The 12,312-nt window shown below is 40.7% G+C and overlaps 1 non-coding gene across 1 annotated transcript; it reads right to left on the reverse strand.

The window, feature by feature from the left end:
• Nucleotides 1-350: 350 nt before the first annotated feature.
• TRNAG-CCC (transfer RNA glycine (anticodon CCC)) lies at nucleotides 351-423 on the reverse strand. The gene has a single exon. It is a non-coding gene; the product is annotated as a tRNA-Gly (tRNA).
• Nucleotides 424-12,312: the final 11,889 nt, after the last annotated feature.

The following is a 12,312-nucleotide window of genomic DNA, read 5'->3' on the forward strand; positions in this document are numbered from 1 at the left end:
GAAGCGAAGGCAATGCTGTGAAAAAAAATAGGAGTCTTCTTTGGCTTCAGCTTTTCTATCATTGCTGTTAATGTGCTAACACCTGTTACCTAGGGATCACTGGCTGACCTACGTGAAAATTAATTCACACTTACCCCTTTTCAGGCAAGTTCTGAGTAGAAAAGAAAGTCTTAAAATTAACTTCTAAAACTCTTAGCCCGTGATGCTATTTTGTTTGTTTGTTCATTTTTAAATATTTATTTATTTAGTTAGTTGCGTAGGGTCTTAGTTGCGGCACGCGAGGTCTTCGTTGCTGCATGCGGGATCTTTAGTTGGCATGCAAACTCTTAGTTGCGGCATGTGGGATCTAGTTCCCTGACCAGGGATCGAACCTGGGCCCCCTGCATTGGGAATGCAGAGTCTTAGCCCCTGGACCACCAGGGAAGTCCCCCATGATGATGTTTTTTTATCTCCATTCTTAATGATGATGGTGGACTAAACCAGGAGATGCTGGTTTTCCTTAGTCATCTTTTGGGTATAACTTTCTGAAGTAAGAATTAATTATTTCACAAAGGCATGATCTTTGCTTATTTCTAAGGCATGATCTTTGCTTCTAAACAGAAGGTTAGGACTCTATTAGTCTCTGTCTTCTCCAAATTAATAATGCAGAGGTTAAAAGCAATGACATCATTTCAACTCAATTTCCATTTTTATTATAGTAAAATTGTTTTATATACTTTCGAAAAGAATTTTAAAAACTGGAGTTCTACTGAAAGAAAAATCAATGTGAGAATAATTATAAGGTACTTCCTGATAAGTAAAAGGGACATTTATGCCTCTTATTTATTTTTGTTTTTTCTAATGAATTGATTATCAAATTATGTACAATGAAATATCAGTGTATAATAGAATTGCTGACTAATGATCACAAAGTTTACTGGCAGGGACTTTTCTTTCTTTCTTTTTTTTTTTTTGCGGTACGCTGGCCTTTCACTGTTGTGGCCTCTCCCGTTGCGGAGCACAGGCTCCAGACACGCAGGCTCAGCGGCCATGCTCACGGGCCCAGCCGCTCCATGGCATGTGGGATCTTCCCGGACCGGGGCACGAACCCGTGTCCCCTGCATCAGCAGGTGGACTCTCAACCACTGCGCCACCCATGCTCACGGGCCCAGCCGCTCCATGGCATGTGGGATCTTCCCGGACCGGGGCACGAACCCGTGTGTCCCCTGCAAGCAGGTGGACTCTCAACCACTGCGCCACCAGGGAAGCCCAGGGACTTTTCTTATTAACTGGCCCATGAAGCCAGGACTATTGCCTGGCCAGGTTATGCCATCATTTATTTACCTTTTGTGGTTGTAGTCACAATTATTAATTAATTATTTGTGTTATTCTTTATATAATCTCTTTTTTCCCTATTCAACTGTGGGCTGCCTGAGGAAATTTCTGTCATGTTCACCACCATATTTTGCATCCCAGCTGTGAATATAGCCCCCAGTACATAATAGGCCTCATAAATACTTTATATTTACATAAATATAAATAATCGTATGTTGAGTAAACAAATAATAATACTAAGCACGTGAGGTAGGTTCACTGTGACAGTTCAGCAATGAATTTGGCCAAGTTTCTTGGCAGTTAAGACCCAAGTCAAAACATATTGGGCTTTTGTTCTAATGGAAAATAACATGTACATGAAGAGACACTTTTCTTTGAACTGAACTCAGAGGCACCAAGTAACACAAAATGACCACGTCTGTGGTTTTGCAGAACAACCAAATGCTATTCTAGTGTATTATCTTACCGATGCTCCCTAAACATTTATATTTTACTAATAATATTTTTGTAGATAACAGATTACATGGCCCAGGTACATTGATACCAGTTAATCAAAGCAGAATATAGTTTGGTGTTTAATTGCTCAAACTTTGGAGTCAGAAGGATCTGGGTATGCACACTGGCTGTACCCCACACAAGCTGTGTGATCTGGGCAATATACTCCCTCTGAGCCTTGGTTTCCATATTGTATTAAAATGTAACACTAATCCCTACTCATAAATTTGTTGTGTGAATTAAATGAGATAACTTATGCAATCCTTCTGACAAAGAGTAAATGCTCAATAAACGAGAGCAAGTATTATTAGCTAACAATACTGAAGCAAAAGTAGGGGAATCTAAAAAAATTAATAGCAATCATAACGATAAAAGTTTCTTCCAATCTCAGGGGCTTAAGTATTATGAATTGCATATCTCAATCAATTATTGAGTGAATTTTTCTAGTAAGTGTAGGAAATGAAGCTATTTTATGTGGACGGTTAAAGGGAGTCATCTTTTAGATACCAGGTTGTAGCGAGCAAATTTGTTCTGCTGAGAATGAAAAGATCCCAAACCTGGTATTCTGACCCAGACAGAATTTCCACTCAATTGATCAGAAGTGCAGATGGGAAGGGTGCTTGTAAATATAGTCAAACTCTTTTATCAAAAATTTAATTAAGTACTTGATTGAGGTTCCCAAGTTCTATACCACATAAAAAGAAAGGGCAGCAGAACACTATGTGATCCTGGACTGCAGGATGAGTCAGGTAAAAGTGGCACCTCCCATGCTGCTGAATGAATTGAGGTACCTTTGGTGTCTGCCTACAGGTTCTGTTAAAATGTTGCAAACTGCCACATTTTTATAGGCATAACTCTTTGAGTTTGGGGGTAGAGGCCACCAAGACCCTTTAACATCAACTAGCCAATCGGTCTGATCGATTCTTAGCACAACTTTTTCTGCATGAAACGTAAGAATGTGAACAACACAGAGGAGTCCTCACCCTCCTGTTTTCTGTAGCAGGAAAGCATTTATTCCAATCACCTATTAATCATCAGAATAAAATGTGTCTATGACATAGCTTTTATTCCTAGCTGTATTCTCAATATGGTAGAATAAAGCATTATAGTGATAATACAAGAATAAATGTTTCTGAAATTTGTAAACAGATTATGCAAGAAAGCTGACATAGTTCAAAACACTAACTGATCCATGATTTAGGGATGAGAACAGATTGCACCGTCATTCCATCTAGGCTATTCCTGTATGGCTCATTAGAGTAAATAGTTAAGCAATTTTATTTCCTATCCGGCATTTAGGACAGGAAATTTAAAAATTATAATGCCTAGAGGTTTTTCTGGGGTGTTTTCTTCAGATGTAAGTAATTGATTAGATCATCTAGAGCAGCGGTCCCCCACCTTTTTGGCACCAGGGACCGGTTTCATGGAAGACAATTTTTTCCATGGCAAGGGCGCGCGTGGCTGGGTGTGCGGGAGAATAGTTCAGGCAATAATGCGATTGATGGGGATCGGCAGGTGAAGCTTCACTCGCTCCCCGCCGCTCACCTCCTGTTGTGCGGCCTGGTTCCTAACAGGCCAAGGACTGCTGGGGGACCCCAGAGCTCTGCTGTCTAATTCGGGAGTCACCAGCCACATGTGGCTATCTAAATTAAAATTAATTACAATTAAATAAAATGAAAATATCAGTTCCTCGATCACAGCAGCCACATTTCAGGTCCTCAAGAGCCGTAATGTGGCTAGTGGCTACCATATTAAACAGTGCAGATACTGAATGCTTCAATCATTGCAGAAAGTTTTATTGGACAGTTCTGTTCTAGAAGGACTAAAATCACTGGCTGCCAATTTGGGATGGTTCCTAGGACCTTAACAAAATACCAAGATCATTCTAAGCTGAATTGAGGGAAGTAATTTGTCCAACTATCAATGGAAATCTATACTTTTGTAATTCCTCTTGTAAATGCCATGCCCTAAGTAATCCCGTCCTGACAGCTGAGAACAGTTTCTCATCCCAACAATAATGCTATGTTACCAGGTCTCTACTAAGCACAGGTTTTTTCATTAAATCTACACAATATTTCTATGAGGAAGGTATTGTTATTTTCAAAATGCAGATGAGGAAAGTAAAGCTCAGAGTGATAAATTTACTTGTCCCAAATCATTCAGTTGGTAAAGGGACAAAAGGAATTTAAACCCTACACTGTCTTAAGTCCTGAGCCCTATGTACTATTCACCACACTCTCCAGTCTCTCTATCAAAGAAAATTGTAATAGTGCTTCCTGTATATGAGCCCCTTTAGATCTTTAGATTCTTAAGTCAGATTCTCACACTTAATAGTTGTGTTACCTTGAGCAAACAATTTAACTACTCTGTGCCTCGGTTTCCTCATCTGGAAAATGGGAATGATAACAGTAGCTACTTCAGAGGGTTGTGAAAGCTAGGTAGGCATATGTGAAGCATTTGGAACAGTGCCTGGCACTGGGAAGAGCTCAATAATTGCTAGTATTATCTCATTCAGTGTTTTCTTTTTAAAAGGGGATTGAGAAAGAGCTTTTGGTACTTTCAAGTGCTAATTATTTATAGGTCTGGAAAACTCTTTTCAAACAGTATGTTTTTCAAGATCTCAAACAAAGATTGGAAGACATACCTTTCCTCATCTCCACCCCCAAAAGTTAGCTGATTTTGGCCAATCTACTAAGGTGTCAAGAAAAAGAGAAGCTTCTCCAGAAAGCCTGAGCACTACAGCAGAAAATCCTCAGAGTGCAGAAGGTTTAACCAAAGCTTAGACAGAGCCTATTTTCACTCAACTTTTTTTTTTTTTTTTTTGAGAATGTAAGAAAGGGACATAGGATTCGAAACTTTGGGTGGAAAGAATATTATCAGAAAGGGACCATGTAAGGATTGCCATCAAATGCAGACCTTACTTAGGACCTTTCATTTTGCAGTTCTGCATCTAGAAGACTCTAGGAGAGCCTTTCTTACTGGCACCTGGGAGGTATGATTCAGAATTAATAAACATAGAAAACCTGATGGGTTTCTGGGGCAATATTTTTCATGAACTGGGGCAGAAAAACAGAATGTCAAAGCTGAGCAGCCATTTACTATCTGGGACAGAAGACTCTGCATTTTATGCCTAGAAAGAAGGTTGGAAGAAACTATGCCTGCTAGCGTAAGGTTATAATAGCGATGGCCATCCACTCCACATACACAGGCAATAGCAATAGCCCCAGCCTCAGGGAAGAGTGTTCTGAACCATTTAACTCGAAATAGGAAACAACTCAAGTTCCAATAGCAGGAAAACAAACACCAAAAAAACCCAAAACACACACAACAAAATAAATATCCAGGCCTCTTCCTTTCCTTCTCCTTAGAAGTTGTGTGGTCGTAACCCTCTGGAGTCAATTACATTGTCCAACTCTTAGGATAATTCTAGGGAAAGGGGGTAGTGGTGGATTTCAGGCCCCTGTAGAAATGGAATAGCCCCTCACAGTGGGCCAGAGAAGGAGAAGGAGAATTTCAGAAAGTGGGAATCTTTTGGCAAATCTAAAGCAGCATTTCATTTTCAAGTAGGGTTAGTTCTCATCATGTCATCCCTTCTGCAGACTTAGGCATTTCAGGCAGGAAGACAGGAAAACGAATCAAAAGCGCCAGCCAAAGGAACCAAAACCACAGTCTCATTTAATGGATTGTCAGACACAATTTAGAAACAAAAAACAAATTAGAATACATTTCCTCCTTATTGCTTTTCCAGTTTTCTCCAAAACGCCCATTATTTTTAAAAATTAAGATCATTTCTACTTCTTTCTTCCTAAAACAGTCAATATTTTATAAAAGAAAACAATAATAACCTTCTAAATGCCTGATATGTGCCAGGCACTGTGCAAGCCACTGAAGCATGATTTCATCTCATCATCACAAACCTTGAGCAGGATTGCTAGAAAGTGGCAGAACCAGGATCACGAACCCACACCCGAACCAGCACCCTTTAACCAGGACACTGTTCTGTCCTATGTAGAATGTAGGACACCTCACAAATACATTAGCAAAGAGTGCACCTGCCACCCCGCCTTCCTCACCCCATTACCAGCCACATGAGGCCCTCGATTCTAAAGAATAGAAAGTTCGCTTTTGAAGGTTTTCCTTTTGAACTGTTTGTCAGCGTGGGGTCCCTCCCTATCATTTTCAGTTCAAAGGGGACTCACACCACTGTCTCACACACACACACACACACACACACACACACACACACACACACACACACTTTGATGTTGGTCTCCACCTAAAATTCCTTGAAAGGGTACAGCTGCTCCTACATAAATGCGGGCAGAAGGACGAATGGGGGTGTGGGTGGGGCTGGTCTCACCTTCTCTGTTTTCCTCACTTTATTTTCCCCTACATCCCACTGAAGCCTATATATTTGTTTCAGGCTTTCCCTAAAGCTGGGGTTACTAAAAGAAATGATAGGGTTCACAGGAAAATAATTTTAAACTAAATGCTAAATATCACTTCTCCCATAGTCTAGACCAGAGGTTAGCAAACTTTTTCTGTAAATGGTCATACAGTAAATAGTTCAGGCTTTGAATAGTTTGTCTCTTTTGCAACACTTCAACTCTGCCATTATAGGGAAAACAGCCATAGACAATATGCAAACAAATATACTTGGCCGTGTTCCGATAAAATTTTATTTACAAAAATAGGCATTGGGCTGGGTATGGCCCGTGGATTAAAGTTTTCTGACTGCTGGTCTAGCCCAGTGATGTCAAAAGATATGTAATGCAAGCCACAAATGTGATTTAAAAATTTTTTATAGCCACATTTTAAAGAAGTAAAAAGTAATGGGTGAAATTGATTTTAGTGATATATTTTATTTAACCCAATATATCCAAAATATTATCATTTCAACATGTAATTAATATTAAAAATCATTAATGGGACTTCTCTGGTGGTCCAGTGGTTAAGAATCCGCCTTCCAATGCAAGGGACACGGGTTTGATCCCTGGTCGGGGAACTAAGATCCGACATGCCGCGGGGCAACTAAGACCATGTGCTGCAACTAAAGAGCCTGCACGCCTCAACGAAAGATCCCGCACGCGGCAATGAAGATCCTGCATGCTGCGACTAAGACCAGACACAGCCAAATAAATAAATAAGTATTTTTAATAATCATTAATGAAATATCTTAAATTCTTTCTTTGTTCTGTCTTTGGAATCTGATGTGTATTTTACGCTTAGAGCACATCTTAATTCAGACCAGCCACATTTCAGCACTCAATAGCTACACATGGGTAGTGGCTATTGCATTGGGTGGGACCACTCTAGACTCTTTCCAGGTATCTCTAGTTCCTCATCTGGTTCCCCTCTTCTTAGGTTTACCTGTCTGCTTACTCATTCTCTACACACAGAGCCTGCACCAGGATCCTCATTCTTTCCCGAGTTTGAGTTGTTCAGCATAGAATAGCATTCTGGGATGCTGCCAATGGTCACTCCAAGTCCCATAGAACAGTGTGTATGTCTGTGGAGTGGGCTTGGTGATGTCTTAGTTCATTCAGGCTAATATAATAAAAATACTATATACTGTGTGGATTAAACAGCAAACGTTTATTTCTGACAGTTCTGGAGACTAAGGAGCCCAGGATAAGGGGTCAGAAGATTCAGTGTCTGGTGAGAACCGCCTTCCTGATTCATGGATGGCCATCTTCTTGCTGTGTCCTCACATGGCACAAGGGATGAAGGAGCTCTCTGGGGTCTCCTTCATAAGGGCACTAATCCCATTCATGAGGGATCCACCCTCATGACCTAATTACCTCACAAAGGCCCCACCTCCAAATACCATCACACTGGAGTTAGGTTTCAGCATATGAATTCTGGGGGGACATAAACATTCAGTCTATGGTGGTGTCCCAGGAGAATCACCCAGCAATCCAAGTTCTGAAGGGCAGCCAAAATATGTGTGCATACCCCTGTGTGATACCTTTTGAGGTTTCTCCACCAGAATGAGTTTTAGACCCTCCTCTTTATTTTTTTGTCCCATTATCCAGAGAGTAACTATTGGATCTGGAATCTCTCTGACTCTCCTGTCCCTCTCTCTGTCTCTCTATTTCTCTCTCTCTATCCTGGTCTCACAGTATCTCTGCCTCTGTGTCTCTGTCTCTCTCTGTCTCACACACACACATTAATACTGCTAGCTTCCACCTCACCCTACACACACACACACACATGAAGTGAAAATATTAGTTCTTGAAGAATATACCACGTAGTAAATTTTCAAGGCAGAAGAGAAACACATTTTTTTCCCCTACTTGTCCCGTAATTAGCAATGCTGCCTCACTTACTTTGGACTCAATGCTTCACCACAGCTTAAAAGAATAGTATTCATTCCTTTCCTTCATCTTTTTACCTCCCGGTTTCCAGTTTTATCTGTTTAGGGCTGCCAGAAATAAGAAGCCAACTCATCACTGAGCCACTTACTTCTTATGGCCATACTCCTAGTTACACTAAGACACATCTGAAAGATGTAAGCCCAGCTGAATCCTTCGACCACAGCTGTATTGGCTTGGATGAGACCAAACCACTGTAACAGAAGCACAACACTACAGAAGCTTAAAGAGTATAGAGTCTATTTCTCTGTCATGTAATTATTATGAAGAGGGTGATCGATCCAGATCAGAGGTAGGTGTTAGGCTTCTCCATCACCTCCTGGGGCATGTCCTCATCTGCACTGCTGAAGACACTTAGCCACCAAGCCAGGCTCTATAGCTAGAAAGTCAATGAGAATATGGAGAAGGCAGATCAAATGTCTTAAAATCCAAGCCTAGAAGCAGCACATGCCATTTCTGCTCATGTTCTATTGGCAAGAACTTGGTAACACAGTCATAACTCAATGTGCAGGGGGCTGAGGACCTTAGTCTAGGACAGTAGCCATGTACCCTGGAAGGAAACAAGACTGGATTTTCGTGGGTAAGGAAACGTCTCCACTAAGGGGTATTCTCCCTAGGCTGACTGGGCTGTGAGTGTAGAAATCATTCTTCTAATTTCAACTTCATTATTTTATATAATGATTATAACAGTCCTATGGGATCAAAATTATCTCCATTTTACAGATAAGGCAATTGAGACATTGGGTTATGTAAGTTTCATAGAATTTTATTCTTTATTATAGTACATTTTCCTTTTATTATGTTTATCTGGGATATATCCGCAACTAGATCATGAAGTCATATCCCCAGTGTTACAAAATGCAACGTCTAAATGTACCAATTGCTTAGTAGAACTTTGTTAGCTGAATGACTGAATTAATGATTAACATATATTTATGTGCTGATGCTTGAAAGTAAGAGAAGCAGACTTCTTGCTACATAGGTAAATTATTTTGACACAAAAAATTTTTTTAATTTTTTTTGGTGGAGCCACGCAGCATGCGGGATCTTAGTTCCCTGACCAGGAATCAAACCCTCACCCCAATCCCTAGTCGGGGAACTGAGGTCACACAAGCTGTGCGGCGCAGCCCAAAGAAAAAACAGACAAACAAAAAAACAAATGACAGATTAACAAGAAAAAAAAAAGACAGAATTTTTATTATATTTACATGCACAGGAGTTTACAGAAAATAAGTGAAACTCAAAGAAGCAATTATACTCCGGACCTTTTATACTCTTCTTAACTAAGGAAAGAGAACTTGAGATTAAAGGGATGATAAATTGTGGGGAAGTGACTAAGTAATATATGGGGGAAACTAATAGAAGATAAGGGCTATTTTAGTAAATTCTTTTTATGCAAACTCATCTTGGTGCTGACTCTCCATCTTTGATGATAGGAGTCACTCTTCTCTCGCTGGATGCATAGGGGAGGTACCTTCCTCAAAGGGAAATTTATATCCTGCTTTCAGGCAATGAGGGGAGGGCAGAGAGCTCTCCCTGCATCTGTTGACTGTCAGTTGTCTCAGCTCAAAATAATCCTTTTGCCAAAGGAGCATATTTTGGGTGGCATAGTGTTCTGATCCTCTTCACTGTTCAGAGAGATTAAATTACTTGTCCAGGTTTACTCGGGTAGTGAGTGCAGGATTTCTGGGATTTAAGTCCGCCTCTGTCAGCCTCTATAGCTTCTGCTTTTATAATGTAAACATTCAGAAAAAGTCTGCTTTTCCAATTTTATTTAAGATTATTTAAATAATAGTTTCATTGCAAATAATTTGTCTTTTTTACAGTAGCATGATGCTGGTTCAAAGTGCTTTTATGAAATATCTCACTCTAGACAGTAGGATGGCAGGACTTGATAAACTAGTTTCACAGATCAAAAAACTAAGTAACAGGGCTTCCCTGGTGGCGCAGTGCTTGAGAGTCCGCCTGCCGATGCAGGAGACGCGGGTTCATGCCCCGTTTCGGGAAGATCCCACATGCCGTGGAGCGGCTGGGCCCGTGAGCCATGGCCACTGAGCCTACGCGTCCGGAGCCTGTGCTCCACAAATGGGAGAGGCCACAACAGTGAGAGGCCCGCATAACGCAAGAAAAAAAAAAAAAACTAAGTAACAAAGAATTTAGTGACATGACCATGGCCAAGCAACCATTTGGGAACATTGTTGCAACCATGATCTAGGTCTTCTGAGTCTCGTTACAGTGCCTTTTTTAGGCTATATCATTACTGCCTCTTCCCTAACTGCCCACCCAATGAATTTAAATGGGATTATTCGATTTAACCACGGACCTCTGGGGCATAGCCTTCAGGGTAGTATGAAGGTCAGTGTTCTAAAATCCCACAACCTGGGACTGAGTCCTGGTTTAGTCATTTACTGTTCTGTGGGTATAATGGAACCCACCTTGTGGGATGAGCTTGGAAGGAGATAAGGCAGTAGGGAGTATTACAAAGAGGCCTCCATTTCCCTGGCTTCAGGTTTCCTGAAGAACCTCCACCAGAGAAACCTGCTTTATTCCTTCTGACTGGATCATTTATCCCCAGGGCAGAAGGCATGATGTACTTGACTGGGGAGTTTGGGAGAAGGAACTGGGCAAGCAAAGCCCAGTCCCTTCTTGGGTTCCCTTTAATTCAGAATTAATTGTCCAGGTCTGTCTTCTACCTTGCTGGGGGTACAGGAGGGCCTGTGCCTGCAGGGAGGCAGGGGGCCTGTGTTAGAGGTGAGGTCTGAGGAAATCCACTGCAAGTACAAAGCCATGTTCTCCAATTTACCCTATCCATGCTATTTTGATCTCCCTTTGCTTGCCTCCTGCATCTGTCTTTCAGTTGGTTCTAAACTCAGGCAGGGAAAATGGGTTTTATTTACTGGCTCCCTGGAACTCAACTTGCTTTCCTTGTTATATGAGCAGGTGTCCTAAATTCATTGGGAAAAAATGTGTCTGAGCAAAGTTATACATAATTTTTGATGTGTGAACCAAGTTTTAACTTGTAGGTGTGAAATGTTTTTATGTAATTATAAATCTAAATGGGTATTGCTTTTCCACTAAAATCACAGTTTTTATTATTCGTGGTTCTGCTGCTAAGTATTTCAGAACTTTCAATATGTCATAAGAGCAAACTAGTTACTAGAAAAGAACACCTGAAGAAATGAAATAATAATTATAATACTAATAAAATATCACTAAAGTTGGAAACATGGAAGTGAAATCCTTGTACTTTTTTTTTTTTTTACATCTTTATTGGAGTATAATTGCTTTACAATCGTGTGTTAGTTTCTGCTTTATAACAAAGTGAATCAGTTATACATATACATATGTTCCCATATCTCTTCCCTCTTGCGTCTCCCTCCCTCCCACCCTCCCTATCCCACCCCTCTAGGTGGTCACAAAGCACCAAGCTGATCTCCCTTTGCTATGCGGCTGCTTCCCACTAGCTATCTACCTTACGTTTGGTAGTGTATATATGTCCATGCCTCTCTCTCACTTTGTCACAGCTTACCCTTCCCCCTCCCCATATCCTCAAGTCCATTCTCTAGTAGGTCTGTGTCTTTATTCCTGTCTTACCCCTAGGTTCTTCATGACATTTTTTTTTCTTAAATTCCATATATATGTGTTAGCATACGGTATTTGTCTTTCTCTTTCTGACTTACTTCACTCTGTATGACAGACTCTAGGTCTATCCACCTCATTACAAATAGCTCAATTTCATTTCTTTTTATGGCTGAGTAATATTCCATTGTATATATGTGCCACATCTTCTTTATCCATTCATCCGACGACGGGCACTTAGGTTGTTTCCATCTCCGGGCTATTGTAAATAGAGCTGCAATGAACATTTTGGTACATGACTCTTTCTGAATTCTGGTTTCCTCAGGGTATATACCTAGTAGTGGGATTGCTGGGTCATATGGTAGTTCTATTTGTAGTTTTTTAAGGAACCTCCATACTGTTCTCCATAGTGGCTGAACCAATTCACATTCCCACCAGCAGTGCAAGAGTGTTCCCTTTTCTCCACACCCTCTCCAGCATTTATTGTTTCTAGATTTTTTGATGATGGCCATTCTGACTGGTGTGAGATGATATCTCATTGTAGTTTTGA

The sequence above is a fragment of the Lipotes vexillifer genome, unplaced genomic scaffold (assembly GCF_000442215.2).
Source record: "Lipotes vexillifer unplaced genomic scaffold, Lipotes_vexillifer_v1.1 scaffold329, whole genome shotgun sequence".
In the NCBI taxonomy this organism is placed as follows: Eukaryota; Metazoa; Chordata; class Mammalia; order Artiodactyla; family Lipotidae; genus Lipotes; species Lipotes vexillifer.